This window comes from Papio anubis, chromosome 5 (genome assembly GCF_008728515.1).
Source record: "Papio anubis isolate 15944 chromosome 5, Panubis1.0, whole genome shotgun sequence".
Classification (NCBI taxonomy): domain Eukaryota; kingdom Metazoa; phylum Chordata; class Mammalia; order Primates; family Cercopithecidae; genus Papio; species Papio anubis.
Window position 1 is genome coordinate 95,834,749 of NC_044980.1, and position 26,632 is coordinate 95,861,380.

The following is a 26,632-nucleotide window of genomic DNA, read 5'->3' on the forward strand; positions in this document are numbered from 1 at the left end:
CTTTCATCCCAAAATGGCAGAAGTTTGTATTTCCAAGATTGTATAGCCCAAAAATCAGAAAATATTTACTACCTAGCTAATTCTTTGCAGAAAACTTTTCCAAGGAGATAATTGTATAATTCTCCTTTGTTAATGTGTTCATAAAGTTTTACTAGTTATTCTCAGTTTACCCACCCCAAATTAATTCTCTGTCCTTTTCTGCTCTGTTCCCTAGGAGGCTGATTTTTTTTTTGCTGCCTGCGTTTCCAAGCCCCCTTGCTCTGGCTTCCCATGATAGCTGACTAAAGAGGAAATAGCAGGAGATGGGAGGGTGGTATGCCATTGGTCACGGGTTTGACAGTAATTTTCACAGTTACAACTTGTTATGGTTTGGGGATGGTTAGACTCTCTGCCATAATTCCATCTCACACTTGGTATTTTCTCCTTCAGGTGTAGAGGTTTCTGGCTATTGCTAGTTACCATCCTTTGTTCATTCCCTTTGAACAGTTCCTTAAATTCTCTTCAGTTATAACCATTTGTGTACTTCATCTCTCTCTTGCCAGGTCTCTTTTAAAATGTAGTCATTAATTATGTGTATAACTTTTCTAACATTAAGTCAATCTGGCATGTTGGGAATTGGCTCAATTTGGTTATAATGCATATTGTTCTGAGTGCATCTTTGTATTTGTGTTCCTGAGAGAATAACCTGTTATTTTCCTTCCTCATTCTGTCACATCCATATTTTGATATCAACTTTACACCACCCTCATAACATGAGTTAAGAAATGTTCCATTTCTACACTATGAATAATTTGCATAAAGTTAAAATTACATACTTCTTTTTTTTATTTATTTTTTATTTTTTTTTAATTTTTTTATTATTATTATACTTTAAGTTCTAAGGTACATGTGCATAACGTGCAGGTTTGTTACATGTATGCCCGGTAGCATGTTGCTATTGCTGCACCCATCAACTTCGTCAGCACCCATCAACTGATCATTTACATCGGAACAACTCCTAATGCAATCCCTCTCCCCTCCCCCTCCCCCTCCCCCTCCTGTAGGTATTTGGTGTGTGATGTTTCCCCTTCCCGAGTGCAAGTGATCTCATTTGTTCAGTTCCCACCTATGAGTGAGAACATGTGGTGTTTGATTTCCTGTTCTTGTGATAGTTTGCTAGAATGATGGTTTCCAGCTGCATCCATGTCCCTACAAAGGGACACAAACTCATCCTTTTTATGGCTGCATAGTATTCCATGGTGTATGTAATTGCCACATTTTCTTAATCCAGTCTGTCACTGATGGACATTTTGGGTTGATTCAAGTCTTTGCTATTGTGAATAGTGCGCAATAAACATGCGTGTGCATGTCTTTATAGCAGCATGATTTATTATCCTTTGGAATATATACCCAGTAATGGGATGGCTGGGTCATATGGTACTTCTAGTTCTAGATCCTTGGGAATCGCCATGCTATTTTTTCCATAATGGCTGAACCAGTTTACAATCCACCAACAGTGTAAAAGTGTTCCTATTTCTCCACATCCTCTCCAGCACCTGTTGTTTTTGACTTTTTAATGATTGCCATTCTAACTGGTGTGACATGGTATCTCATTTGCATTCTCTTATGGCCAGTGATGATGAGCATATTTTCATGTGTCTGTTGGCTGTATGAATGTCTTCTTTTGAGAAATGTCTGTTCACATCCTTTGCCCACTTTTTGATGGGGTTGTTTGTTTTTCTTGTAAATTTGTTTTGAGTTCTTTGTAGGTTCTGGATATTAGCCCTTTGTCAGATGGGTAGATTGCAAAATTTTTTCCCATTCTGTAGGTTGCCTGTTCACTCCTCTGATGGTAGTTTCTTTTGCTGTGCAGAAGCTCTTTTAGTTTAATGAGATCCCATTTGTCAATTTTGGCTTTTGCTCACGTTGCTTTTGGTGTTTTTTAGACATGAAGTCTTTGCCCATGCCTATGTCTGAGATGGTACTACCTAGGTTTTCCTCTAGGGTTTTATGGTATTAGGTCTAACATTTAAGTCTCTAATCCATCTTGAATTAATTTTCATATAAGGAGTAAAGGAAGGATCAGTTTCAGCTTTCTACTTATGGCTAGCCAATTTTCCCAGCACCATTTATTAAATAGGGAATCCTTTCCCATTTCTTGTTTCTCTGAGGTTTGTCAAAGATCGGATGGCTGTAGATGTGTGGTATTATTTCTGAGGACTCTGTTCTGTTTCCATTGGTCTATATCTCTGTTTTGGTACCAGTACCAGCGCTGTTTTAGTTACTGTAGCCTTGTAGTATAGTTTGAAGTCAGGTAGCGTGATGCCTCCAGCTTTGTTCTTTTGACTTAGGATTGTCTTTGGAATCGCGGGCTCTTTTTTTGGTTCCATATATGAACTTTAAAAGCAGTTTTTTTTCCAATTCTGTGGAAAAGAAACTCGTTGGTAGCTTGATGGGGATGGCGTGAATCTATAAATAATCTTGGGCAGTATGGCCATTTTCACGATATTGATTCTTCCTATCCATGAGCATGTATTTCTTCCATTTGTTTGTGTCCTCTTTTGTTCACTGAGCAGTGGTTTGTAGTTCTCCTTGAAGAGGTCCTTTACATCCCTTGTAAAGTTGGTTCCTAGGTATTTTATTCTCTTTGAAGCAATTGTGAATGGAAGTTCATTCCTGATTTGGCTCTCTGCTTGTTGTCTGTTACTGGTGTATAAGAATGCTTGTGATTTTTGCACATTAATTTTGTATCCTGAGACTTTGCTGAAGTTGCTTATCAGTAGGAGATTTTAGGCTGAGACAATGGGATTTTCTAAATATACAATCATGTCATCTGCAAAAGAGGACAATTTGACTTCTTCTTTTCTAACTGAATACCCTTGATTTCTTTCTCTTGCCTAATTGCCTAGCCAGAACTTCAACACTATGTTGAATAGGAGTGGTGAGAGAGAGGCATCCCTGTCTTATTATACCAGTTTTCAAAGGGAATTTTTCCAGTTTTGCCCATTCAGTATGATATTGGCTGTGGGTTTTGTATAAATAGCTCTTATTATTTTGAGGTATGTTCCATCAGCCACCAGCGATTTATTGGCGTTTTTAGCATGAAGGGCTGTTGAATTTTGTCAAAAGCTTTTCTGCGTCTATTGAGATAATCAGATGGTTCTTGTCTTTGGTTCTGTTTATATGCTGGATTATGTTTATTGATTTGCGAATGTTGAACCAGCCTTGCATCCCAGGGATGAAACCCACTTGATCATGGTGGATAGCTTTTGATGTGCTGCTGAATCTGGTTTGCCAGTATTTTCTTGAGGATTTTTGCATCGATGTTCATGGGATATTAGTCTAAAATTCTCTTTTTTGTTAATGTCTCTGCCAGGCTTTGGCCGCCAGGATGATGTTGGCCTCATAAAATGAGTTAAGGAGAATTCCCTCTTTTCTATTGATTGGAATAGTTTCAAGAAGGAATGGTACCAGCTCCTCCTTGTACCTCTGGTAGAGAATTCAGCTGTGAATCCCATCTGGTCCTGGACTTTTTTGGTTAGTGACATAATGCTTGCCTGCTTCCAAAACACGCAGCCAGTGCCTTCAGGAATTTAACTGCTTTCTGGTTTAGTCTTGGAAGTGTAAGTGTCAGGAAATTATCCATTTCTTCTAGATTTTCCAGTTTATTTGCGTAGAGGTGTTTTATAGTATTCTCTGATGGTAGTTGGTATTTCTGTGGGGTCAGTGGTGATATCCCCTTTATCATTTTTATTCGTCTGTTGATTCTTCTCTCTTTTCTTCTTTATTAGTCTTGCTAAGCGGTCTGTCAATTTTGTTGATCTTTTCAAAAACCAACTCAGTTAATTGATTTTTTGGAGGGTTTTGTGTTTCTATCTCCTTCAGTTCTGCTTTCTGATCTTAGTTATTTCTTGCCTTCTGCTAGCTTTTGAATCGTTTGCTCTTGCTTCTCTAGTTCTTTTAATTGTGATGTTAGAGTGTCAATTTTAGATCTTTCCTGCTTTCTCTTATGTGCATTTAGTGCTATAAATTTCCCTCTACACACTGCTTTAAATGTGTCCCAGAGATTCTGGTATGTTGTATCTTTGTTCTCATTGGTTTCAAAGAACATCTTTATTTCTGCCTTCATTTCGTTATGTACCCGAAGTAGTCATTCAGGAGCAGGTTGTTCAGTTTCCATGTAGTTGAGCGGTTTGATTGAGTTTCTTAGTCCTGAGTTCAGTTTGGTGCACTGTGGTCCTGAGAACCAGTTTGTTATAATTTCTGTTCTTGTACATTTGCTTTGAGGAGTGCTTTACTTCCAACTATGTGGTCAATTTTGGAATAAGTGCAATGTGGTGCTGAGAGAATGTATATGCTGTTGATTTGAGATTGGAGAGGTCTATAGATGTCTATTAGGTCTGTTTTGCTGCAGAGATGAGTTCAGTCCCTGGATATCCTTGTAGCTTTCTGTCTCGTTGATCTGTCTAATGTTGACAGTGGAGTGTTGAAGTCTCCCATTATTATTGTATGGGAGTCTAAGTCTCTTTATTAAGTCTCCTAAGGACTTGCTTTATGAATCTGGGTGCTCCTGTATTGGGTGCATATATATTTAGGATAGTTAGCTCTTCCTGTTGAATTGATCCTTTTACCATTATGTGGCCTTCTTTGTCTCTTTTGATCTTTGATGGTTTAAAGTCCTGTTTTATCAGAGACTAGTATTGCAACCCCCGCTTTTTTGTTCTCCATTTGCTTGGTAAATCTTCCTCCATCCCTTTATTTGAGCCTATGTATGTCTCTGCATTGTGAGATGTGTCTCCTGAATACAGCAGACTGATGGATCTTGACTCTTTATCCAGTTTGCCAGTCTGTGTCTTTTAATTGGAGCATTTAGTCCATTTACATTTTAAGGTTAAGATTGTTATGTGAACTTGATCCTGCCATTATGATATTAACTGGTTATTTTGCTCATTAGTTGATGCATGCAGTTTCTTCCTAGCCTAAATGGTCTTTACATTTTGGCATGTTTTTTACAATGGCTGGTAGCGGTTTGTTCCTTTCCATGTTTAGTGCTTCCTTCAGGGTCTCTTGTAAAGGCAGGCTAGTGGTGACAAAATCTCTAAGCATTTGTATCTGTAAGGATTTTATTTTTTCCTTCCTTATGAAACTGAGTTTGGCTGGATATGAAATTGCAGGTTTTAAAAATTCTTTTTCTTTAAAAGAATGTTGAATATTAGCCCCACTCTCTTCTGGCTTGTAGAGTTTCTTAGAGAGATCAACAGTAGTCTGATGGGCTTCCCTTTGTGGGTAACCCGACCTTTCTCTCTGGCTGCCCTTAAGATTTTTCCTTCATTCAACTTTGGTGAATCTGGCAATTATGTGTCTTGGAGTTGCTCTTCTCCGAGGGAGTATCTTTGTGGCATTCTCTGTATTTCCTGGATTTGGATGGTGGCCCTGCCCTACTAGGTTGGGGAAGTTCTCTGGATGATATCCTCAGAGTGTTTTTCCAACTTGGTTCCATTTTCCCCCTCACTTTCAGGCACCCCAATCAGGCCAGGAGATTTGGTCTTTTTACATAATCCCATGCCCATACTTCTTGCAGGCTTTTGTTCATTTCTTTTTCTTCTTTTGTTCTTTTTGGTTTCTCTTCGCTTCATTTCATTCATTTGATCTCAATCGCTGATTCTCTTTCTTCCAGTTGGTCGAAATTAGGTTACTGGAAGCTTGTGCATTTGTCACGTATTTCTCGTGTCATGGTTTTCATCTCTTTCATTTCGTTTAGGACCTTCTCTGCATTAATTACTCTAGCCATCAATTCTTCACTTTTTCAAGATTTTTAGTTTCTTTGCATGGGTACATAATTCCTCCTTTAGCTCTAGAAGTTTGATGGACTGAAGCCTTCTTCTCTCATCTCGTCAAAGTCATTCTCGTCCAGCTTTGATCCGTTGCTGGCGATGAGCTCGCTCTTTGCGGGGAGATGTGCTCTTATTTTTTGAATTTTCCAGCTTTTTCTGCCCTGCTTTTCCCCATCTTTGTGGTTTTATCTGCCTCAGTGCTTTGATGATGATGGTGATGTACTGATGGGTTTTGGTGTAGGTGTCCTTCCTGTTTGATAGTTTTCCTTCTAACAGTCAGGACCCTCAGCTCTGTAGGTCTGTTGGAGATTGCTTGAGGTCCTCAGATCTTGTTGCCTGGGTGTCAGCAGCTTAGAGGCTGAAAGAGATAGAATATTGCTGAACAGCAGGTGTACCTGTCTGATTCTTGCTTTGGAGGCTTCCTCTCAGGGGTGTACTCCACCCCTGTGAGGTGTGGGGTGTCGGGCGCTGCCCCTAGTGGGGTCAATGTCTCCCAGTTAGGCTACTCAGGGGTCAGGGACCCACTTGAGCAGAGCAGTCTGTGCCTTCTCGAATCTCAACCTCTCCAAATGTTGGGAGATCCACTGCACTCTTCAAAGCTGTCGAAGACAGAGTAGTTTGCATCTGCAGAGGTTTCTGCTGCTTTGTTGTTTACTAAGCCCTGTCCCAGAGGTGGAGTCTACAGAGACAGGCGGTTTTCCTTGAGCTGCTGTGAGCTCCACCCAGTTCGAGCTTCCCAGCTGTTTACCTACTTAAGCCTCAGCAGTAGTGAGCCCCTCCCCAGCCTTGCTGCTGTGTTGCAGCCGAGATGCGCCAGACTGCTGTGCTAGCAATGAGGAGGCTCATTCGTGGGACCCTCCCAGCCAGGTGTGGGATATAATCTCCTGGTGTGCCCTGTTTGCTTAAAGCACAGTATTGGGGTGGGAGTTACCCGATTTTTCCAGGTGTTGTGTCTCAGTTCCCCTGGCTAGGAAAAGGGATTCCCTTCCCCTTGCACTTCCCAGGTGGCCCGTGCCTGCGCCCTGCTTCCCTTCTGCGGCTGTGAGTGGGGCTGCAGCAGCTGAGCAGCACCGATTGTCTGGTACTCCTAGTGAGATGAATCAGTACCTCAGTTGAAAATGCAGAAATCACCCGGTCTTCTGTGTCACTTTCAGCTGGGAGTTGGAGACTGGAGCTGTTCCTATTCGGCCATCTTGCTCCGCCCCCCTAAAATTACATACTTCTTAAATCTTGTTATAAATGTTTGGTAAAATCATCCGACATTGTATCTTCTTAAGCCTCTTTGGTAAGTGAAATTTTTCTACAGTTTATCTATTTTATTAAGGTTCCATGAAGGTTTATTAGAATAAAGTTGTATTATCCTCTATGTTATAAGTATCTGCATTATGTGTGGTTATAACACCTTTTGCACCACAATACTGCTTATTTATAAACTCTCTAGGATTTTCCCTTATTTTTATTTTTATTAGTTTTGCGAGTTTTGTGTCAATGCATTTGTTTCTTTAAAAACCAACTTTTGGCTCTAGTTCACCTCATCATTGTATGTTTCTTTTCTTTTTCTTTTTTGAGACGGAGTATCACTCTGTCACCTATGCTGGAGTGCAGTGGCATGATCTTGGCTCCTCTGCCAAGTGGCAACCTCTGCCTCCCAGGCGTGCCATCACGCCCAGCTAATTTTTTGCATTTTTAGTAGAGATGGGATTTTGCCATGTTGGCCAGGCTGGTCTTGAACTCCTGATCTCAGGTGATCTGCATGTTTCGGCCTCCCAAAGTACTGGGATTACAAGTGTGAGCCACCGTGACTGGCCTGTATGTTTATTTTCTAGTCTATTAATTTCTATTATCTTTATGATTTCAAATCTTCTTTCTTTTGACTTATTCACTTGTTCTTTTTGCACCACATTAAATTGGATGCTTTGCTCATTACTATTGACCTTTATTTTTAACCAATATAAGCACAAACTACATAAATTTTTCTCTGAGCAGTTTTAGTTGCATCCCACAAAAATTTTTAAGCAGTTTTATTGAGATATAATTCACATGCTATACCATTCACCCACTCACAATTCAGTGGTTTGGGGTACTTAAATTATTAATTTTTTAAAATTGTGGTAAAAATATACATACCATAAAATTTACCATTTTGACCATTTAAAGTATATAATTCTGTGACATAATTGCATTCACAATATTATGCAAACATCACCAGCATCTACTTTCAAAACTTTTTTGCTACTTCAAAGAGAAACTTCGTAACCTTTAAGCATTAAAGATTAACTCTCACTTCCCTTTCCCTCTGCCCCTGATTACTGCTAATCTACTTTCTGTCTGTAAAAATTTGCCTACTATAGATATTTTATATAAGTGAAATCATATATCTTTTTATTTATTATTCACTTAGCATAATATCTCCAAGCCTCATCCATGTTGTATTATGTATCACAACTTCATTCGTTTCTAAAAATGGCTGCATAATCTTTCATTGTATGTATATGCTACATTTTGTTAATCCATTCATCTATTGATGGATCCTTGAATTGTTTCCACCTTATGGCTATTGTGAATAATGATGCAATAAATATTGGCATATAAATATCTGTTTGAGTACCTACTTTCAATTCCTTTGGATACATGTCTAGGAGTGGAACTACAGGATTATACGGCAATTCTGTTTAACTTTTTGAGGAACTGGCAAAATGTTTTCCATAGCTGCCACACCATTTTAAATTCCTATCAGTCATGAGAGTTTCCAGTTTCTCCACATCCTGTAACAGCCCGATGGGTTCATCTTGCCCACTGCCTAGAAAACCCAATGTACTGAGGACAGTAGGTATTGGAGCAAAGCAAAGAATTATCGTAGGGCCAAACAGATGGAAGAATGTAGATAATTCTCAAATCTGCCCCTGCTGAGAATTCAGAGGCTAGGGGGCTAGGATTTTTTTTTTTTTTTTTTTTTTTTTTTTTTTGAGGTGGAGTCTCACTCTGTCGCCCAGGCTGGAGTGCAGTGGCACTATCTTGACTCACTGCAACCTCCAACTCCCAGATTCAAGCAATTCTTCTGCCTGAGCCTCCTGAGTAGCTGGGACTACAGGTGCATGCCACCACGCCCGGCTAATTTTTGTATTTTTAGTGGAGATGGAGTTTCGCCATATTGGCCAGGCTGGTCCTGAACTCCTGACCTCATGATCTGCCTGCCTCGGCCTCCCAAAGCGTTGAGATTACAGGCATGAGCCACCATACCCGGCCGAGGCTAGGGTTTTTGAGCGTGCTTTGGCAAGTAGGGGGCTGAGGAACTCAGACCATTAGTTGGGTGGGAAAGAAACCACAGGGTTATTGAGACAGGGCTGTGTTTGTGCAGCTGAGTCAGTTCTCAGGAGACAGTCTCAGGACTAGGTGGTGTCTCTTGGTCTGCCAAAATGCTAAATCTGAAAAATACCTGAAAGACTAGTTATTTAGGTTTCACAATAGTGATGTTATCTATGTGAGTAGTTGGGGAAGTTATAAATCTTGCAACCTCTGGTTAAGTGACTCTGGGGCAGTAAGCAACTTATAGCAAAGCAATGGCAGGTCATTATTTATGCTTATTCTTTAGCAAAGTTCAAGCTCCTACCATAATTCTAACCTTGTCTTATGAATGCTGTTCAATCTCTGAACAAGGAAGGGATTCATTTTTCCTTGCCTCAAAGTATAACTAATAAACTAATTCCTCTCATGGTTATCTTGGCCTCTGTGCTAGAATAAGCAAACACCAATTTAACCTGTGAGAATAGAAGCGAAACAGAGTCATATAGTTTTCTCTCATCACTTACAATTCTATAAAGGTGGTTTCAATCCTAGGCAATACTTGTCATATTTCTTTCTTTTTTTTCTTTTTTTTGTAGGATATTATAGCCATTCTAGTAGGTGTGAAGTGGTATCTTAGAGTGGTTTTGATTTGCATTTCCCTGATGACTAATGATGTTGAACATCTTTTCATGTGATTATCGACCACTTGTGCATCTTTTTTGGGGGGAATATCTAATAAAGGGCTTTGCCCATTTTAAACTTGAGTTTTTTTGTGTGTATTGAGTCATAGTTCTTTATATATTCAGGATATTATACCTTTTTCACATTATATATTTTTAAAAAACATTACCCGTCTTGTAGCTACCTTGGGTAAAATTAGGAGTTTTTGTTTGTTTGTTTTGTTTTGTTTGAGACAGGGTCTCACTCTGTTGCCCAAGCTGAAATGCAGTGGCAGGATCACGACTCACTGCAGCCTCAGCCTCCTGGGCTCAGGTGATTCTCTCGTCTCAGCCTCTGGGTAGCTGTGACCATAGTCTCATGCCACCATTCCCAGGTAATTTTTTGTCTTTTTTGTAGAGAAAGGGTTTCGCCACATTGCTTAGGCTGGTCTCGAATTCTGGGCTCAGGTAATCTGCCTCTCTTGGCCTCTAAAAGTGCCAAGATTACAGGAATGAGCCATTGTGCCTGACCAAAATTTGTGATTTTTAACATATTTGTGATCAGTAGAGATTGACAGAAGACTGATTCTAAGTTATATTCTTAAAGCCTAGGCAGATTTGCCACTGATTTGCTTCAAGCTGTGAGCAAGTCACATAAACCATCCCTATGATTATTTTATTACTATTTATTCATAACATAAAATTGAAAAATGAATAATATATGTATATATTTATAAGGATGAAATTCTAAATGGTCATATAAAAAATGCAGAATAAAATACTGCCCAGAAACCTGGAGGGTGTAAGTTATATATTACTATGGCAATCAAAAAACATGATTTTGGAGGGAGGGAACCATTCCATTTAGTATTTTTCCCTCCACCATTATATGAAAGTGTTACTGAAGAAGTGAAGAGAATCCAGACTCCCTACTCTTTAGCCTTTTCTGCATTCTCCATTTTAACGCCTGGGGCCTCGTCTCTTGGAACTAATAGAAGCTTAGAGGAGATGTAGGGGAGAAGAAGTTGACATGTGATCTCCTCCAGCTTCCAATCACGCCAAATAATTGGCTCTCCTCTGTTTGCTTCTGACTTCTAAACCCTTCAAAGTTTAGACAATGAGGTGGTCAGATCAGGGAAATCCCCTGGGCCTAATATTCTTTAACAAACAAACAAAATGTGCTTGGGGAAACAAAGGAAGAAACATTAATGGGGGTAGCAAGTAAGGGAAGGGGTGAGGAGGACACTGACCAATTAGAAGTAGAAGAATCATCTGACCCAGGCCTCAAGCTCTGGTTAAGCTACCAATTTAAATACTTATTAATTTAATGGCACTTAACCGATCTTTGCTTGCTTAATATTAACATTGCACAAAGCTAACATTTCTCCCTCAATAATAAGTGCATTTGTATAAAACAAACATTTGAAACTACTTTTTTTAAATGCACATTTTGTTTTTTTGTTAATTATAATGATTAGAAACTCTAAACTGGAAGTGACTCAGTCATTTTTAGACATTTGAGCAAAATGTTCTGTTACAGCTTTCTGAACAGTCAAAAAATAAGCAGAATGGAATACTTAGGCTTTTTACGGCTTAAGATAGGGATCCCTATAAATGTCTGCGCAAAAGTCTACAAGTAAAATCTTCAGATTAGATGTAGGTGAAGAAATGTATTCATAAGAATTACTGGTCACTATTTCATTATTCTACTAGAATATAAGTTCTAGGAGGACAGGGATTTTTATTTGTAATTGATATAACCTCAGTGCCAGTACCTGGAACATAGTAGGCATTTAATGTATATCTTCTTTGAATGTATAAATGAATTGTATAGTTTAAAAATGTAATGTTTTCTTTTATAAATCTTAGTGAGTTATTCTTTTTAATGGTAATATAATAAAATTTTATACTTGAAATGGTAATAGTATTTTAATAATAGCTTTTTAAACAAGGAAATTATTCTCATTCAAAATAGAATCTTCCTTTATAATTTGGCGTCTCCATTTCCTTCTATATAATGCCTTGAACAGTACCACAAGGTGGCATACAAAACCTCATCAACACATTTCTAGATTTTTTTAGTCAAAATTTTGTTAGATACTTACAGAAAAATTTCCTTAAATCCAGGCAAGAGGGATCCCATTCTGGACCCTTTTCTTGAAAACTAGGTTGTATCTTCCTGTAGCTCATGCCACTCCCTGCTAGGTAAGACCTCAGGGCCCTGAGACGTACTCTTGTTCACCTGGAGAACCTCTTTCAGCTCCTTCCTGGTCTGTCTACAGAGATGGAAGAACAATTGAGAGAGCTCATTCTAAAAGGCCTGGGCTGGTCAAGGGGCACCTCTACAGAAGCTGGGGTCACTTATCCTTGGGAAGGAACAGGATTGAGACAGAAACCAGTTCTCCCTGAGTTGCCATTCACTAGTGTGGGGCGCTAAGGAGTCCAAGAATCCTAGGAATCTTAGGTGTATTTGCTGAGGTAGGAAAAGTTTCTGAGCTTGATTTAAACCTCCTAAATATTTAAGTATACAGTATGTGAACCTCCATTTTTACTCTTGACAGGGCACTGCAAACATAAACATTAGAGATAAAGACTGTATGTATAAAAATCTCGGCGGGGCACAGTGGTTCACACCTGTAATCCCAGCACTTTGGGAGGCCGAGACAGGCTGATCACCTGAGGTCAGGAGTTGGAGACCAGCCGGGCCAACGTGGCGAAACCCCGTCTCTACTAAAAATACCAAAATAATTAGCCAGGCATGGTGGCAGGCGCCTGTAATCCCAGCTGAGGCAAAAGAATTGCTTGAACCTGAGAGGCAGAGGTTGCAGTGAGCTGAGAACACGCCATTGCACTTCAGCCTGGGTGACAAGAGTGGAACTCCATCTCAAAAAACAAAAAACAAGAACAACAACAACAACAAATCTCTGGGTGTTTTCTCTGTATATTTGTTTATGTAAAAATTGTATTTGGAATCTCTGCATTAGAATTCTGAGATTTCAGTAATAAAATCAGCAATTTCTTTGAATGGCATATATTGGCTATTTATCAGGGAGTAAAAGTAAAACAAACTTTGATAATAAATTGCCTAATACAGAATTTGCAAAAGAAAAAGAAAAAGATGAGTGTGACAGCTATTAAAGCTATCAGCTAATATGCTGCTTCTCCTTCCAGGAATATGGTAGGGCTGTACTTACCTGTCTTTGGTATTAGGGTGGCTGTATGGCTAGTTTATCTTTGCCAATCTGTGGTTTAGACTCTAACAGCTTTACAAGACATAATTCATCTATCATAAAGTTCACTTTTAAAAAGCTCATAAAAATATTCAGGAGTGACATAAATAAATATCAACAATGGTCTGGATGTAATGCTGTTAGGATAAATAGTAATTGAGATAACTGTAAAGTTGTTTCTATGGCTATTTCTGATATAAATTGCTGTTGAATCCAGAATTATTTCATAACTTTTCTTTCTGTATTTCCCAGCTTTGAGGTGAAACTGATTAATAAAAATTATAAATATTCACAGCATACCTTGTGATATTTTAATGTATGTATACATTGTGAAGTAATTATAATCAGGCTAATTAACATATCCATCACCTCACATAATTAACTTTTGTGTGGGTTGTGTGGTGGGAACACATAAGATCTACTCTCTCTTTCTTTTTTTTTTTTTTTTTTTTTTTTGAGATGGAGTCTCGCTCTGTCGCCCAGGCTGGAGTGCAGTGGCCGGATCTCAGCTCACTGCAAGCTCCGCCTCCCGGGTTTATGCCATTCTCCTGCCTCAGCCTCCCGAGTAGCTGGGACTACAGGCGCCCGCCACCTCGCCCGGCTAGTTTTTTGTATTTTTTAGCAAAGACGGGGTTTCACCGTGTTAGCCAGGATGGTCTCGATCTTGTGACCTCGTGATCCGCCCGTCTCGGCCTCCCAAAGTGCTGGGATTACAGGCTTGAGCCACCGCGCCCGGCCAAGATCCACTCTCTTATCAAATTTCAAATGTACAATGAAGTATTATTAACTATGGCCACCATGCTGTACATTAGCTCTCTAGAATTTATTCATCCTGACAGAAACTTTGTACTATTTGACTAATACCTCCCCATTCCCCTCACTCCCAACCCCGGCAACCACCATTCTACTCCCTGCTTCCGAGTTCAACATTTTTAGATTTTTACATATAAGACTGAAAAAATATTCCTTTGTATGCATACATACCACATTTTCTTTATCCATTCCTCCATTAGTGGACATTTAGGTTGATCCATATCACAGCTATTGTGAATAATGATGCAATGACCATGGAAGTGTAGATATCCCTTCAAGATACCTATTTCAGTTCCTTTGAAGGAAATTCTGGGTCATATGGTAGATTTTTAATTTTTTAAGGAGCCTCCATACTGTATTTTATAATGGCTATACCATTGTGCCCTCCCACCAAAAATGTACACGGGTTCCCTTGTCTTTAAATCCTCACCAGAGATTGCTATCTTTTTGATAATAGCCATTCTAACAGGTGTAAAACGATACGTCATTTTGGTTTTAAACTGTATTTTTCTGATTATTAGTCATGTTGAACATTTTTTCATGCACGTGTTGGCCATTTCTATGTCATGTATATTCAAGCCCTTTGCCCATTTTTAAACCTGGTTATTTGTTTTCTTGCCATTGAACAGAGTTCCTTAAAAATTTTGGATATTAACCCCTTAACAGATGCAGGATTTGCAAATATTTTCACCCACTCCATATTGTTTTCATTGCTGTGCAGAAGCTTTTAGTTTGATGCAATCTTTGTCTATTTTTACTCTCGTTGCCTGTGTTCATTTTGAGATCATGTACAAAAATAATTGTCAAGACTATTGTTAAGAAGTATTTCCTGTGTTTTCTTCTAATTGTTTCACAGTTTCAGGTTCTAGATTTAAGGCTTTAATCCATTTCGAGCTGATTTTTGTATATGGTGTGAGGAATAGGTTGAATTTCATTCTTTTGGATGTGGATATCCAGTTTTAATATCACTATTTATGGAAGAAAGTGCGTTTTTCCCATTGTGTGTCCTTGCAAACTTTGTCAAAGATATACCATAAATCATAGATTTCTTGACTCTCTATTGTGTTCCATTGGTCTATATGCTTCTTTTTATGCCAGTATTTTGAAGTCAAGTACTATAACGCCTCCAGCTTTGTTTTTTATTTATTTATTTATTTATTTTTACTTTAAGTTCTGGGATACATGTGCACAATGTGCAGGTTTGTTACATAGGAATACACGTGCCATGATGGTTTGCTGCACCTATCAACCCATCACCTACGTTTTAAGCCCCGCATGCATTAGCTATTTGTCCTGATATTCTCCCTTCCCTCACCAGCCACCCTTCCGACAGGCCCTGGTGTGTGTTGTTCCCCTCCTCGTATCCATGTGTTCTCACTGTTCAACTCCCACTTATGACTGAGAACATGTGGTGTTTGGTTTTCTGTTTGTGTTAGTTTGCTGAGGATGATGGCTTCCAGCTTCATTCATGTCCCCGCAAAGGACATCATCTCATTCCTTTTTACGGCTGCATACTACTCTGTGGTGTACATGTACCACATTTTCTTTATCCAGTATATCACTGATGGGTATCTGGGTTGGTTCCATGTGTTTGCTATTATGAATAGTGCTGCAATATGTGTGCATGTATCTTTATAACAGAATGATTTATATTCCTTTGGGTATATACCCAATAATAGGACTGCTGGGTCAAATGGTATTTCTGGTTCTAGGTCCTTGAGGAATTGCCACACTGTCTTCCACAAAGGTTGAACTAATTTACCTTCCCACCAACAGTGTAAAAGCGTTCCTATTTCTCCACATCCTCTCCAGCACCTGTTGTTTCCTGACTTTTTAATAATTGCCATTCTGACTGGCGTGAGACGGTATCTCATCGTGGTTTTGATTTGCATTTCTCTAATGACTAGTGATGTTGAGCTTTTATTCATATATTTTTGGGCCACATCAATGTCTTCTTTTGAGAGGTGTCTGTTCATATCTTTTGCCCACTTTTTGATGGGTTGTCTTTTTCATGTAAATTTCTTTGAGTTCCTTGTAAATTCTGGATATTAGACCTTTGTTGGATGGGAAGATTGCAAAATGGATGAAGATTTTCACCCATTCTGTAGGCTGCCTGTTCACTCTGATGATAGTTTCTTTTGCTGTGCAGAGGGTCTTCAGTTTAATTAGATCCCATCAGATCCTATTTGTCAATTTTAGTTTTTGTTGTAATTAATTACTTTTAGTAATTTCATCATAAAATCTTAGCCCATGCCTAGGTCCTGAATGGTATTGCCTAGGTTTTCTTCTAGGGTTTTTATGGTTTTGGGTTTCACATTTAAGTCTTAGATCCATCCTGAGTTAATTTTTGTATAAGGTGTAAGGGCCAGCCAGTTTTCCCAGCACCATTTACTAAATACGGACTCTTTCCCCATTGCTTGTTTTTGTCTCGTTTCTTGAAAATCCAGATGGTTGTAGATGTGTGGCTTTATTTCTGAGGTCTCTATTCTGTTCCATTGGTCTACATGTCTGTTTTGGTACCAGTATCATGCTGTTTTGGTTACTGTAGCCTTTTAGTGTAGTTAGAAGTCAGGTAGTGTGATGTCTCTAGCTTTGTTCTTTTTGCTTAGGATTGTCTTGGCTATACGGGTGCCTTTTTGGTTCTATATAAATTTTAAAGTAGTTTCTTTTTTCTAATTTTGTGAAGAATGTCAATGGTAGTTTGATGGGAATAGCATTGAATCTGTAAATTACTTTGGGCAGTATGGCCATTTTCATGATATTGATTCTTCGTATCCATGAGGATGGAATGTTTTTTCCATTTGTTTGTGTCCTCTCTTATTTGCTTGAACAGTGTTTTGTAGTTCTCCTTGCAAAGGTCCTTCATGTCTGATACGGTTTTGTGTTGTGTCTCCAGCCAAATCTCATCTTGTAGCTCCCATAATTCACACACGCTGGGGGAGGGAGCCGGTGGGTGATGACTGAATTATGGTGGTGAGTCTCTCCTGTGCTGTTCTTGTGGTACTGAATAGGTCTCACAAGATCTGATGTGTTTTAAAATGGGAGTTGCCCTGCACAAGCTCTCTTTTTGCCTGCTGCCATCCACATAAGATGTGACTTGCTCCTCCTTGCCTTCCACCAAGATTGTGAGGCCTGCCCAGCTATGTGGAACTGTAAGTCCAGTAAACCTCTTTCTTTTGTGAATTGCCCAGTCTGGAGTATGTCTTTATCAAGCAGTGTGAAAATGGACTAATGAAGCAAATTGGTACCAGTAGAGTGAGGCATTGCTGAAAAGATACCTGAAAATATGGAAGCAACATTGGAACTGGGTGATAGACAGAGGCTGGAGCAGTTTGGAGGGCTCAGAAGAAGACAGGAATATGTGGGAAAGTATGGAACTTCCTAGAGACTTCTGAATGGCTTTGACAAAAATGCTGATAGTGATAGAACAATAAGGTCCAGGCTGAGGTGGTCTCAGATGGAGATGAAGAACTCGTTGGGAACTGGAGCAAAGGTGGCTCTTGTTATGTTTCAGCAAAGAGACTGGTGGCATTTTGCCCCTGCCCAGGAGATTTGTGGAACCTGAAACAGGAGGCAGATGATTTAGGATCTGGCAGAAGAAATTTCCAAGCAACAAAACATTCAAGAGGTGACTTGGGTGCTGTTAAAAGGATTCAGTTTTAAAAGGGAAACAGAGCATAAAAGTCTAGAAAATTTGCAGCCAGACCATGCAATAGAAAAGAAAATCACATTTTCTGAGGCAAAATTCAAGCTGGCTGAAGAAATCTGTGTAAGTAATGAGGAGCTGAATGTTAATTCCCAAGACAACAGGGAAAATGTCTTCAGGGCATTTCAGAGGTCTTCACAGCAGCCCCTCCCATCACAGGCCCAGATGCCTAGGGGGAAAGGATGGTTTTGTGGGCCTGGCCCAGGACGCCCCTGCTCTGTGCAGCCTAGGGACTCAGAACACTGTGTTCTAGCTGCTCCAGCCATGGATGAAAGGGGCCAGGGTACAGCTCAGGCTGTTGATTCAGAGGGTGGAAGTCCCAATTCTTGGCAGCTTCTACATGGTATTGGATCTGTAAGTGCACAAATGTCAAGAATTGAGGTTTGGGAACCTCCACCTAGATTTCAGAAGATGTATGAAAACGCCTGGATGCCCAGGAAGAAGTTTGCTGCAGGGGTGGGGCCCTCATGGAGAACCTCTGCTAGGGCAGTGCAGAAGGGAAATGTGGGGTCGGAGATGCCATGCAGAGTCCCTACTGTGGGAGTGCCTAGTGGAGTGGTGAGAAGAGGGCCACCATCCTCCAGACCCCAGAATGGTAGATCCATGGAGAGCTTACACTATGTGCCTGAAAAAGCCAAAGACATTAAATGCTAGCCTGTGAAACTGGGAGAGAGGCTATACCCTGCAAAGTCACAGGGGTGGACCTGCCCAAGAATATGGGAACCTACCTATGGCATCAGCAAGACCTGGATGTGAGACATGGAGTCAAAGGAGATCAGTATGGAGATTTAACTGCCCTGCTGGATACTGGACTTGCATGGGGCCTGTAACTCCTTTGTTTTGGCCAATTTCTCCCGTTTGGAGAGGCTGTATTTATTCAATGCCTGTAACCCCATTGTATCTAGCAAGTAACTAACTTGCTTTTGATTTTACAGGCTCACAGGTGGAGGGACTTGCCTTGTCTCAGATGAGACTTCGGACTGTGGACATTTCGGTTAATGCCAAAATGAGTTGAGACTTTGGGCAACTGTTGGGAAGGCATGATTGGTTCTGAAATGTGGAGATATGAGATATGAGAAGGACCAGGGGCAGAATGATATGGTCTGGTTCTGTGTCCCTGCCCAAATGTCATCTTGTATCTCCCATAATTCCCACATATTGTGGGAGGGACACAGTGGGAGATGATTGAATTATGGGGCGGGTCTCTCCCATGCTGTTCTCATGATAGTGAATGGGTCACACGAGATCTGATGGTTTTAAAAATGGGACATATCCTGCACAAGCTCTCTTTTTGCCTGCTGCCATCCATGTAAGATGTGACTTGCTCCTCCTTGCCTTCCACCATGATTGTGAGACCTCCCCACCCACATGGAACCATAAGTCCAATAAACCTCTTTCTTTTGTTAATTGCCCAGTCTTGGGTATGTCTTTGTCAGCAGTGTGAAAAGAGACTAATACGACAACCCCTGTTAGCTGTATTCCTAGATATGTTATTCTTTTTGTAGCAATTGTGAATGGAGTTCACTCACAGTATGGCTCTTTGCTTGTGTATTGTTAGTGTATAGGAATGTTTGTGCACACTGATTTTGTATCGTGACACTTTGCTGAATTGATTATCAGATGAAATGAGGGGTTTTACTACATATCGGATCATCTTCTCTGCAAAGGGAGACAATCCGACTTTCTCTCTTCCTATTTGAATATGCTTTCTTTCTTTCTCTTGCTTGACTGCCCTGGTCAGAAGTTCCAAAACTATATTGAATAGGAATGGTGAGAGAGCATCCTTGTCTTGTACTGGTCTTCAAAGCCCTGTGCCGGTCTTCAAAGGGAACGCTTCCAGCTTATGCCTGTTCAGTATGATGTTGGCTGTGGGTTTGACATGAATAGCTCTTATTATTTTGAGATATGTTCTATCAATACCTGATTTATAGAGAGTTTTTAACATGAAGCGATGTTGAATTTTATCAAAGGCCTTTTGTGCATCTATTGAGATAATCATGTGTTTTTTGTCATTGGATCTGCTTATGTGATGGATTATGTTTATTGATGTATGTATGTTGAACCAGCCTTGCATGCCAAGGATGAAGTCAACATGATCGTGGTGGATAACCTTTTGATGTGCTGCTGGATATGGTTTGCCAGTATTTTATTGAGGATTTTTGCATGGATGCTCATCAGGGATTTTGGCCTGAAGTTTTTTTTTTTTTTTTTTTTTTTTGTAGTGTCTCTGCCAGGTTTTGGTATCAGGATGATGCTGGCCTCGTAAAATGAGTTAGGAAAAGAGACCCTCCTTTTCAATTGTTTGGAATAGCTTCAGAAGCAACGGTACCAGCTCCTCTTTGCACCTCTGTTAGAATCTGGTTGTAAATCTGTTTGGTCCTGGGCTTTGTTTGGTTGGTAAGCTATTTATTACTGCCTCAATTTTGGAACTTGGTATTGGTCCATTCAGGTATTTGACTTCTTCCTGCATTAGTCTTGGGAGGGTGTATGCATCCAGGAATTAATCCATTTCTTCTAGATTTTCTAGTTTATTTGCACAGGGGTGTTCATAGTATATTTTATGGTAGTTTGTATTTCTGTGGGGTCAGTGATGATATCCCATTTATCATTTCTTATTGTGTCTGTTTGATTGTTCTCTTCTTCTTTACTAGTCTAGCTAGTGTTCTATTTTGCTAATTTTTCAAAAAGTGAATCCAGGAACTGGATTCATTTTTGAAGAGTTTTTTGTTTCTCTGTCTCCTTCGGTTCTACTCTGATCTTAGTTATTTCTAGTCTTCTATTAGCTTTTGGATTTGTTTGCTCTTGCTTCTCTAGGTCTTTTGTGATGTTATGGGGTTGATATGAGATCTTTCTAGCTTTCTGATGTGGGCATTTAGTGCTATAAATTTCCCTCTTAATACTGCTTTAGCTACGGCTCAGTGATTCTAGTACATTGTCTCTTTGTTCTCATTGGTTTCAAAGAACTTCTTGATTTGTGCCTTAATTTCATTATTTACCCAGGAGTCATTCAGGAGCAGGTTGTCCAATTTCCATGTGGTTTTGTTGTTTTCAGTGAGTTTCTTAATCCTGAGTTCCAATTTAATTGCATTGTGGTCTGAGAGACTATTATTATTTCAGTTTTTTTGCATTTGCTGAGGAGTGTTTTACTTCCAAATATGTGGTCGATTTTAGAGTAAGTGCCATGTGGCACTGAGGAGAACGTATATTTAGTTGTTTGGGGGTGAAGAGTTCTGTAGAAATACATTAGGTCCACTTGATCCAGAGCTAAGATCAAGTCCTGAATATCCTTGTTAATTTTCTGTCTCGTTGGTCAAATATTGACAGTGCGGTGTTAATGTCTCACACTATTATTGTGTGGGATTCTAAATCTCTTTGTAGGTCTCTAAGAACTTATTTTATGAATCTGGGTGCTCCTATATTGGGTGTATATATACATATTTAGGATAGTTAGCTCTTCTTGTTGAATTGATTCCTTTACTATTATGTAATGCTCTTCATCTTTTAAAATCTCTGTTGGTTTGAAGTCTGTTTTGTCAGAGACTAGGATTGCAACCCCTGCTATTTTGCTTTCCATTTGCTTGGTAAGCTTTCCTCCATCCCTTTATTTTGAGCCTATGTGTGTCTTTGCATGTGAGATGGATCTCTTGAATGCAGCATACCGATGGGTCTTGACTCTATCCAATTTGCCAGTCTGTGTCTTTTAATTGGGGCATTTTGCCCATTTACATTTAAGGTTAATTTTTTTTTTTTTTTTTTTTTTTTTTTTTTTTTTTTTTTTTTGAGACGGAGTCTCGCTCAGTCTCCCAGGCTGGAGTGCGGTGACACAATCTTGGCTCACTGCAAGCTCCGCCTCCCAGGTTCACGCCATTCTCCTGCCTCAGCCTCCCAAGTAGCTGGGACTCCAGGTGCCCGCTGCCACGCCTGGCTAATTTTTTGCATTTTTAGTAGAGATGGGGTTTCACTGTGTTAGCCAGGGTGGTCTCAATCTCCTGACCTCATGATCCGCCCACCTGAGCCTCCTAAAGTGCTGGAATTACAGGCATGAGCCACCACGCCCAGCCGAGGTTAATATTGTTATGTGTGAATTGGATCCTGTCATCATGATACTAGCTGGTTATTTTACACATTGGTTGACGCAGTTTCTTCATCGTGTCATTGGTCTTTATATTTTGTGTGTTTTTGCAGTGGCTGGTACTGGTTTTTCCTTTCTATATTTAGGGCTTCCTTCAGGAGCTCTTGCAAGGCAGGTTTGGTGGTGATGAATTCCCTCAGCATTTGCTTCTCTGAAAGGATTTTATTTCCACTTTGCTTATGAAGCTTAGTTTGGACAGATACGAAATTCTGGGCTGAAAATTCTTTTTTTTTAAGAATGTTGAATATTGGTTCCCACTCTCTTCTGGCTTGTTGAATTTCTGCTGAGAGATCTGTCTGCTATTAGTCTGAAGGGCTTCCCTTTGTAAGTGACCTCGCCTTTCTCTCTGGTTGCCATTAGCATTTTTTCCTACATTTCAACGTTGGGAATCTAATGATCATGTGTCTTGGGGTTGATCTTCTTGTGGAGTATCTTAGCGGGGTTCTCTGTATTTCCTAAATTTGAATGTTGGCCTGTCTTGTTAGGTTGGGGAAGTTCTCCTTAAGTGTGTTTTCCAACTTGGTTCCACTCTCCTCATCTCTTTCAGGTACTCCAATCAGTTGTAGGTTCAGTCTTTTTATATAGTCCCATACTTCTCAGAGGTTTTGTTGGTTCCTTTTCATTCTTTTTCCTCTAATCTTGTCTGTCTGCCTTATTTCAGCAAGATAGTCTTCAATCTCTAATATTCTTTCTTCTGCTTGAATGACTTGGATATTGACATTGTGCATGCTTCACAAAGTTCTCGTGCTGTGTTTTTCAGCTCCATCAGATCATTTATATTCCTCTTTAAACTGGTTATGCTAGTTAGCATCTCCTGCAGCCTCTTATCAAGGTTCTTAGCTTCTTTGCATTGGGTTAGAACATGAGCCTTTACCTCAGCAAAGTTTGTTCTTGCCCACCTTCTGAAGTCTACTTCTGTTAATTCATCCATCTCATCCTCCATCCAGTACTGCACCCTTGCCAGAGAGGTGTTGCAATTACTTGGAAAATAGGCACTCTGGTCTTTTGGGTTTTCAGCATTTTTTTTTTGATTCTTTCTCATCTTCACGGATTTGTCTGGTTTCTGTCTTTGAGGCTGCTGATCCCTGGATGAGGTTTTTGTGGGGACTTTTGTTGTTGATGTTGTTGTTGCTGTTGTTGTTGTTTTTCCTTTCAGCAGTCAGATTCCTTTTCTGTAGGCCTGTTGTGGTTTGCTGGTGGCTCACTTCAGGCCTTAGTCATCTGTTTTGCTTCCGTGCCTGGAGATGTCACTCAAGGAAGCTGGAGAACAGCAAAGATGGGTGCCTGCTCCTTCTTCTGGGATCTCAGACCTTGAGGGTCACTGACCTGATGCCAATAGGAATGCTCCTGGATAGGGTGTCTGACAGCCCCTGTTGGGGTGGTCTCACCCAGTTGGGTGGCATGGGAAGCAGGACCCATTTAACAAAGCAATTTCGCTGTTCTTAATGGAGGGGGTGTGCTGTGCTGAGGGAATACCCACTTGTGTGGGCTGCCTGGATTCCTCAAAGCTAGCAGGAGGAAAGACTAAGTCTGTTGGTCTACGGAGATTATGGCCACCCCTTCCACTAGGGGCCCACAGAGGTCAGAATTCTGTCCGTGAGCCCTGGGCTGGAGTTGTTGGAGTTCCTGCAGGGAGGTCCTGCCCAGGGAGGAGGGATGTATCAAAGTCTGGCCTGAAGAGGCAATCTGGCAGTGGTCTCCCACAACTGGTGTCCTGGGCTGTGGGGATACCTCTTGGGTCCAGCCATCCAGTCTCCCTGGCTCCAGCAGGGTAAGTGCAGCCCGGAGCTATAGCGATGGCTGCTGCCCTTCCCCACAAGGAGCTTAGTGTGTTAGGTAGCTAGCAGCCACAGTGTTGGCTGCCACCCCTCCCCCAAGGAGCTCAGATGGCTTAGACCACAGACAGCCACTGCAGTGGCAATAGCTGCCCCTCCCCTCAGGAACTCAGCAGGCAGATTCTAGCTGAGTGGTTGTTGAGAATCTGCATGGCTCTGTCATTGGAACCCAAGGCCCCAGTGGTGTTGTACAGTTCCGTGGAAAAAGGATGGCTCGCCAGGCTTGGTAGCATGCTCACTCACTGCCTTCCTTGGCTGGGGATGAGGGCTCCCCGGTCCCGTGTGGCTCTGAGGTGGGCCGCCGTACTACACAGCTCTTCCTTCATCTCCATGGGTCATGCCAGCTACCTAGTCAGTCCTGATGACAGAACCTGGATACCTCATTTGCCACTGCAGGATTCGTATGCTATTTTGGTTCTTTTCAATTGATGCCTCCAATTGCTGTTGCTTCTAGTCGGCCATCCTGGCCTCACTAATCCCAGCTATGTTCTTTTTGCTTAAGACTGATTTGACTATTCATTCTCTTGTGGTCCCACTCAAGTTTTAGAATTGCTTTTTCTATTTCTGTGAAAAATGCCGTTGAAATTTTGACAGGGATTGCACTGAATTTGTCAAGCACTTTGTGGTATCTGAACTTTTAAATATTCTTCCAATCCATGAACATGGGATACTTTTTCATTTGCACATTCTTCAATTTCTTTATTCAGTGTTTTATAGATTTCAGTATACAGAACTTTCACCTCCAAAGTATTTTTTGCATTATTGTAAATAGGATTTCCTTGATTTCTTTTTCAGGTGGTTGTTAGTGCAGATAAACAATAATGGTTTTTGTACATTGAGTGTATCCTGTAACTGTATTAAATTTATTAGTTCAAACAGCTTTTGGTGGGTCTTTAGGATTTTCTATATATGGGATCATGCCATCTGCAAACAAATAATTTTACTTTCTCCATTCTGATTTGGATGCCTTTTTCTTTTTCTTGCGTAATTGCTCTAGCTAAGACTTCTAATACAGTTGTTTCTTGGCATCTGCAGGAGATTGGCTTCAGGACCCCTCAAGGATAACAAAAATCTGTGGATGTTCAAGTCTCTTATATAAAATGGCACAGTACTTGCAAATACCTACGCATATCCTCCTGTATAGTTTAATTTTTAGATTACTTGTAATAACTAATACAATGTAAATCTTAAATAGGTTTTTTTTGTATTTTTTATTGTATATTATTGTTTAAATATTTTTCATCTATGATTGGTTGAGTCCATGGATGCAAAACCTGCAGATATGGAGAAACAATGGTACTATATTGAATAGTAGTGGTGAGGGTGGGCACCATTGTCTTCCTCCTGATCTTACAGTAAAAGTTTTCAGATTTTCACCACTGAGTATGATGTTAGCTTTGGCTTATCATACATGACCTTTATTACGTTGAGGTACATTCTTTCTAAACCTAATTTGTTGAAAGATGTTATGATGAAAAAATATTTATGTCAAATGCTCTTTCTGCATTGAGGTGATCATAAAACTTTATCCTTCAATTCTATTCATGTGGTGTATCACATTTATTAATTTGTGTATATTGAGACACGTGTATCTTTGCACATCAGGGATAACTTTCATTTGTTCATGGTGTATAATCCTTTTAATGTATTATTGGAATCAATTTGCTAGTATTTTGTTGTGAATACGTGCATCTATGTTCATCAGGAATATTGGCCCACAATTTTCTTTCCTTGTAGTTTCCTCATCCAGCTTTGGTATCAGGATAACAGTAGTTTTGCACAATGAGTATGGAAATGTTTCTTACTTTTCAATTTTTTGGAAGAGTTTGAGAAGGATTGGTGTTAATTCTTCATTAAATGTTTGGTGGAATTCCCCAGTGGAGTCATCAGGTTTTGGTCTTTTCTTTGCTGGAAGGGGTTTTGATTACTGACACAATCTCTTTACTTGTTATATGGCTCTGTTCAGACTTTCTGTTTCTTCATGATTCAATCTTGGTAGTTTGTATATTCCCAGGAATTTATCAATTTCTTCTAGGTTATCCAATTTGTTGGCATATAATTGCTCACAGTTGTCTTATGCTCCTTTCTATTTTGCTGATATCAGTGATCATATTTATTCTTACACTTATAATTTTAAATCTTTTCTCTTTTTTCTTAGTCTCACTAAGGGCTTATCAATTTAGTTTATCTTTTCTAAACACTAACTCTTCATTTCATTGACATTTACTATTTTTCTACTCTCTATTATGCTTATCTGTGCTCTGTCATTTATCTCCTTTTTTTTCTGCTTTGTGCTTAAGTTCTTTTTCTAGTCCTTGAGGTGTAGAGTCAGGTTATTTCTTTAAAAAGAATGCTATAACCTACTCTCTTAGAACTGCTTTTGCTCTATAAGGTCTGGTTATTTTGTTTCCCTCTTGTCTCAAGATATTTTTACATTTCAGTATTGAGTTCTTTTTTGACCCATTGGTTGTTCAGGAGTTATGCTGTTGAATTTCTACATACTTGCACGTTCTTCAGTTTTCCCCATTTTGGATTTCTAGTTTCATACCACTTGAGTCAAAAAAGATACTTGACATACTTTTAATATCTTCCTAAATTCATTAACACTTGCTTTGTGGCTTAACATGACCTACCCTGGAGACCGTCCTGTATGCACTTGAAAGGAATGTGTATTCTGCTACTAATGAATAGGAATGTTCTGCATATACTGTTAGGTCCAATTGGTCTATAGTGCTGTTCAAGTCTGCTATTTCCATGTTGATTTTCTGCCTGGATGATCTATCCATTAGTGAAAGGAGGGCATTAAAGTCTCCAACTATTATTGTATTGCTATTTCTTCATTAATTCTGTTACTATTTGCTTTATATATTTAGGTGTTCCAATGTTGGGTGTATATATATATTTACAATTCTAGTATCTTCCTGATGAATTGACCCCTTTACCATTATATAATAACCTTGTCTTTTGTGAAAGCTTTGGACTTAAAATCTATTTTATGTGATGTAAGTGTAGCCACTGTGCTCTCTTTTGAGTACCATTTGCATGGAATATCTTTTTCCATCCTGTCACTTTTAGTCTATGTGCATCCTTAATCTGAAGTCCCCTCTAGTCACCACATAGTTAGAGCTTGTTGTTCTTAATCCATTCAGTCACTCTTTT

The 26,632-nt window shown here is 39.8% G+C and overlaps 1 long non-coding RNA gene across 2 annotated transcripts in view; it reads right to left on the reverse strand.

The window, feature by feature from the left end:
- Nucleotides 1-13,989, reverse strand: part of LOC103885288 — a 42,980-nt gene extending 28,991 nt beyond the window's left edge. Inside the window, exons 1-2 of one of the 2 annotated variants that reach the window (XR_004183785.1) lie at nt 13,972-13,989; nt 11,863-12,033 (exon numbers count right to left, since the gene is read on the reverse strand). This is a non-coding gene — a long non-coding RNA (uncharacterized LOC103885288). Of the gene's footprint in view, nt 1-11,862; nt 12,456-13,971 lie in introns of those variants that run through there. The other variant, XR_002522673.2, reaches the window with a different exon arrangement.
- Nucleotides 13,990-26,632: the final 12,643 nt, after the last annotated feature.